This window comes from Aythya ferina (genome assembly GCF_964211825.1).
Source record: "Aythya ferina genome assembly, chromosome: 3".
Taxonomy (NCBI): Eukaryota; Metazoa; Chordata; class Aves; order Anseriformes; family Anatidae; genus Aythya; species Aythya ferina.
In genome coordinates this window covers 98,781,584-98,788,036 of record NC_140298.1, presented here as the reverse complement: position 1 = coordinate 98,788,036, position 6,453 = coordinate 98,781,584, and positions in this window count along the sequence as shown.

The window sequence follows — 6,453 nt, the reverse complement described above, 5'->3', positions numbered from 1 at the left end:
TACCTGCCCCATCTCACTGCTCCACAGCAGTCACCCTACACCTACCTGCCCCACAGCACCAACCCTATACCCCTACCTGCTCCATCTCGCTGCCTCATGTCAGTCACCCTACACCTACCTGCCCCATCCTGCTGCCCCACAGCAGTGCCCCTATAGCTCTACCCATCCCACCTCAGTGACACTATACCCCTACCTGCCCCACCTCGCTGCCTCACAACACTGACCCTATACCCTACCTGCCCCACCTTACTGCCCCACGACTGCTGCTCCCCTCAGAGCAGAAGACTGCTGGTGCACCCAGCCCCAGGCCCAGTAGCTCCCAGTTTGGTGGCCGAATGGCCCGACGTGGACGTAGCGCCCTTGGCACCAGCTGCTACTTCTGACGGTTCTCATTTTGTTTTTAAACAGACAAGCTAGCATTACTCTGTAAAAATCCCCGCCCAGGCACTCATTTTTCCATTATTCCGAGTTAGGGTCAGGTGCCCAAAGAACCATGAAAGTGCTCTAAAAAGCCATTGCTGTTTTTTCTGCCTGCTTGTCATTACTCCCAAGTTTTCCAGCGAAAGGCCATAACCCTCATGCACTCCTCATGCATCACAGAAAGACGTGCAAGTCCTTCCTTGACTGCCTGAGCATTTTGGGGGCAAAACAGCAGTAATTAGGCAACAGCAGTGCTTCACCTTGCACATTTTTGGCTGCAATGTGCTCCTACCTGCTTAGCTGGAAAAGTGCTGATCTCGGGTGGAATGCCAGCTCCACATGCTCAGCATGCATAAGGGACATTGCTTCAGCTTCATCCCAATGCTATACGATCACCCACAGAGTCAAAGTTTGCAAATCAATAAAAAAACACTCTCATAGAACATCCTTATCCTGTAACTTCAGAGGCATCATCCTCGATCAGTGCAAAAATGAGATTGTAGTACTGATTAAAAAATTCTGTAATGACTAAGGAGTGCCCTGTAGGTAACTGTATTTATTACCTAACCACACAAAAGGCATGCGCTTCCCTTGAACCCGAAGTCACAGAATTTACTCCAGCACAGTTCTAGCCCTCCTGCCTGAAAATGCACTTAGCAAAATAATATTTTCATGTGGAAAGCAAACATACCAATGTTGGAAGTACTGGAAAAGCCTTTAGTTTTATGGTACATTTCTAAAAATCTTTATCTCATTTTCAGTCCCTTCTCCTGCAAGACTAAAAGCTATTAAGAATGAAGCCCAGATTTCCATTTTCCATCCTGCATTAATATTAACCAAATCACAAGAGGATAGGAGACGAAACACATTCTTAGTTATTAAAGACAGATCAGGCTTAGCATGAGCTTCCTCTAGAAGGCCAGGTCAATTTATAACTAGTTATTTATCTTCTCACTCCTTGTTTTATAAATTTATTAACAAAAATCAAGTAAGCAGGGCTCAGTATTTCTAATTTACACTGACTCATATTTGGGTAACTTTAAGTAGTAAAGTATTTCCTTTTATTTCAATTCTGTATTTATACTCTTAAAAAAATCATATATGTTATCAGTCACCACGTGGCCATAATATTTTAATCCATTGCCCTCCTTATGCTATATTTCTTACCCTTATCTGAATCATCAGCTCTACCATTAAGCTTCAATCCTGCAAATATTTATGACTGTGCTCAGATTTGGTCTCATGAAGAAATCCACTCAGCTTTCCCAATACAACTATGCACACAGAGAAAATTAACTGCATGCCTTTCAGGGGGTCTTTTTTTAGTTTTCTTAAGGTTTTGTGTTTGCTTGTTTGTGTAATTCTTATGTTTTCTCTTAAGCTTTTGGACATTGGTATGAAATCCGGGCTTTAACCGAGTCTCTGAAAATAGGTCCAATTGACTTCAGAGAGTGAGCATCAGTCCAGATTTTCTGTTTCTGTGAGACCCCAAGGCATGGTTGAGCACTGAAATGTTCTTCTAAACAGAATATTTCTTTTGCTGCTGATTTGTTCTACAGACTTTGTGCTTACAAATTTGTTATTTCCTTTTAAAACTAATTACGCACATCTAACCAAATTTTCCAGAGTATGAAGATGACATCCACGGAACTGCCCAGGATGAAAAAGAAAACAAAACACTTAAATATGAAGTTTCTTCCTCTAAGCATCTAGACTATGGTGTTTTCTTAAGTGCTGTGGAGGGGAAGTCTCTGAAATCCTCTTTGAGAATCTTATTGGATGGTATTTAAAATGTTACAAACATCTTTATAAATATCATTATGAGGAAAAATGGATGATTTTGCCTCTGAGTTCTCATCCTGTCTTCCTTAAGGGAAACACACAAACAAAACAGGAAAAAAAAAATAAGGAGGGAGGTAATAGAAAATACAGCCTTTGTCTCTGACTCTCATGGAAGACTGAGCTGTTTTGAAAGCAAAGCCAGACAACATGTCTTTAGCAACCACTTCATCACCTGGCAAAACATTTTGCTACCAAAACAGTGGTTTCTCCTGTGCTCTTTTCATCCAGGCTCCCACCCAGCAGTGGACGACATTGCTTTGGCAGACTGAACCAGACTCTAAGGAGACAGAAACCAAAAGGGGAAAGGTAAGAAAGAGCAATAGAGAGGTGACCTGCTGTGCCAGACAATGGCAAGCAACTGCTGACACTTGGCAGTTTCAATGTACTTTGGTGACTCCAGGCTGTAGGCTGCCTGTGCTCCATCCATGGTTTCAGGATCTCCATTTACCCTAAGATCTTGCAGGGCTTGCCTTTTAAATGCCTCATGGCATATTTTGCTCATCTATGAGACCCACGCAAGGGGTCTATAACTCTTCATTTGGCAAACTAATCCAGACTGTGGCTCCCAGTCCTGAAAAGCATACAAACTGAGAGAAAGTGAACATAGCTGCAGTTCTGCTGCTCTAGGGAAAAAGCAGAAAGAAGCCAGGGATGGTGAGCCATGTTGTGTCAGAGGCGACAAATCCACTGTTGGTGCCACCACCAGCAACTTTGACACTCAGAGGGTTTAAGCAAACTGTTGGAGATGTACATTTGCTACTGGGAAAAGGCTCACCACTTCCCAGCAATGTTGGGCATGCATTAGGAACATCCTCTTCCTCCAGCAGCAGCCCGTACTTGGCCATTTTGTGGTGAGAACTGTCTTCATGGCTCCCTGCCAGGATGTAGCACAGGCTCTAGAGTAGCCACAGAACCTTTCCTGGATTCCTACCCCAGGTTAGAAGCAAGGGGTTTCACTTTCTGGAAGGTGGTAGTGCCAGAGCCCTAGGCTGGTATTAATCTCATGAAATTTTTAACATCTAGATATGTATACGCACTCATTCTCCCTTTCCAATCAATGTAGAGAAATACTCTGTGGTTTTGCCTTTTTCATCATACCTTCCTCAGCTGCTTACTGTAGGCATCTAGCTATAACCATAGCAAAGCTCATAAAAAAAGTAATGCCTGTGTTACCTGCTCAAAGCTGTAGAAGGGGAGGCGACTTCAGTGACTCGCAGTAAAGGAGTTCAGTGATAGTAAGGTTTTTCTTCTTCGTGTTTTCCCCCCATACACTTTCTAGTGGTTCCCTAGCAATATTTTAAACTGAACCATATGTAATATGTATGAGAGAATACATATTGTGTGATATGATACGCAGTTTTTATGACTGTGAATTCTGAATGACTACAGTACATGAGTTCTGCAAGTCATCAGAGTGTGCAAATAAAATATTTATGTTTCACCCTCCTATACAAAGATATTAGTCACATTTGCTGCAGAAAAGCTGTTTTAGAGCAGTGTGAAGAAGGTTGCATTTTAACTTTTTTGGAACTTAATCATAATTCCTGATTAAAACAAGTTGTAAAATACAGGAGAAAAAAAGAAAAAAGAAAAAAGAAAAAAAGAAAAAAGTCTAGGCATATTTTCTATATTCTTAAATAACTATTTTAAGCCTTTCTAACATCAAAGTGAGGTCCAACACTTTAAGGCAAAAGAGATCTTCTGTCTCTAGCCAAACTCAGTTCTTATTGATAGAAATAACACTTTGAAACTGAAATGATCTGATTTAAAATAGTGAAATGTATCAGAAAGCTTTTTGTGGCTTGGCATATTACTTATTCAGTGTGTCCCTTTGTCCAAAGAAAATGTGTGAGGAATAAAAGCAAATGCTTCTGAAAGATCCACTTATTAAAAAAATTGACAGCTGGCTGAATTGACTGGAAGTCAGTTCAAGAAATACCAGAATTTTTAGAGGAAGCAAGTTTAGTGCATGGAAATGCATACTAAATTAATTTATACTCTGTCATTGCAATTTATTATAGAGATTTTATGTCCCCAGGGATGACATAGCAAAAATAGAAGAAGACCAGAACTGATGACAAAGATTGTTAGACATGGAAAAACATTCTTATGAAGATAGGTAAATACTATGCTTTAAAACAGAAATAAATAAGAGGAAATGGAATAAATGAAAAGAGACAAATACTGAAAAGGTACTGAAATAGAATTGCCTTTTCTCACCAGACATATATGAGGAAACATCCATTTAATCAAAGGATAATAAATTCATAACTGACAAAAGGAAACATATTTTTCAACCGTGTAATTTGCACGCTGTGTGAACTCATTTCCAAAGAATGTCATTGAAGTAGGATTCCAGAAACAGGAAGTTTTGAGGATAACAAGAACATCAGGTAACATAAGTAGAAACCAAAAAAAGCCTCAGATTTGAGGGAATATGCTAGTTTTCAGAAGCTAGATGTTAATAAGAATGTTAAAAGACTGAATTCTATGGTTTTCTACTGCAGGATTTCTTGTTGCAATGTAAATCAAATTAGCAGTAACCTCTATTGGAAGTAGGAAATTAGGATATAGACTGATAGAGCAGACGTGACCTCTCTGTTCTTACGTAACTTTTCCTTTCTATACATCCTTTTCAACAAACCTTCCTGGGCATAAAAGGATTAACATGCAGTGACCTGAATTAGTAGTGTTCTCTGCAGTGCATGCACTGGATAGAAACTGTGCTCAGAAGACTGCAAGTGCTAAAATTTCATTGTCTGCAGGAAACAAATGTCAGAATCTTAAGTGGGTGCAGTTCATTTTTCTGCGGTATGGTGGTTTTTGTATTACCGTGCTCAGAAAGAGATTTCCAAGAAATCTAGTGCATTTATGAATTTGCATTATCAAAAACTAATGAGAATTAAAAATTACCAGACTAACTCCTGATTATTGAAGCCACAGGGTATGGTACTCATGAGATATATTACCCAGTCTTGTACAAGAACAGCAAAAATAATCAATACCAAAATAATCAAATCCTCTTTTCTATTCAGATATCAAGTTAGCAGTGGAAGTACTAGAGTTAAGCCTGAAGAAACGTCCTTGACACTTTATTTAGTTGACAGTAAAACTTTGGTTGCAGATTCGGACCTATTCTGCCTGAAATGTATTTACAGATATACCAGGAATCACAACAGGCAAGGCATTTTCTGACAGATAGGGCTTTTTGTTCTACCATTATCTGAACAAAACAAAGCATGTTGGGGTTCAAAATGTGTCTGATTTGCCTACATACTGATGTCTACCAATGCAGCTGCTCAGGCTCTGTACTATGGGGATCAGCCAAGATATAAAATCATAGGATCATTTTTGTTGGAAAGGACCCTTGAGATCATCAAATCCAACCACCCACCTAACACTACCAAGTCCAGCACTAAACCACGTCCCAAAGCACCACATCCACAGGTCTTTTCAATAACTCCAAGGATAGGACTTCACCCGGGCAACCCGTCCCAATGCCTGACTGCTCTTTCTGAGAAGAAATGTCTCCTAATTTCCAGCCTGAACCTCCCCTGGCACAACTTGAGGCCATTTCCTCTAGTCCTATCACTAGCTACCTGTGAGAAGAGGCCGACCCCCAGCTCGCCACACCTTCTTTTCAGGTAGCTATAGCCAGCAATGAGGCCTCCCCAAGCCTCCTTTCTACAGACCAACCAACCCCAGCTCCCTCAGCCACTCCCCATGTGTCTTGTTTTCTTGTCCCTTCACCGGTTTCATTGCTCTTCTCTGAACACATTCCAGCAACTCAGTATCTTTGTTGTAGTGAGGAGCCCAGAATTAAACAAAATATTCGAGATGCAGTCTCACCTGCACTGCCTATAAGGGGACAGTCACTTCCCCAGACCTGCTGGCCATGCCATTTCTGATGCAGGCAGGATGCCCTTGGCCTTCTTGGCCCTGTGGGCACACTGCTAGCTCACATTCAGCCGGCTGTCGACCAGCACCCCCGGGTCCTTTTCTGTCAGGCAGCTTTCCAGACACTCTTTCCCAAGCCTGTAACACTAGCTTGGGTTGTTATGGCCTACATGGCAGAGGTGACCTGTTTTCTTTGGAGAGCAAACTTTTCTCTACAGCTTTGGTCCAAATCTACAGCACAAGGCTGCAGAGCTTGCCTCCATGTTCTCTCCTCGCTCGGAGCATTGTGAGGTG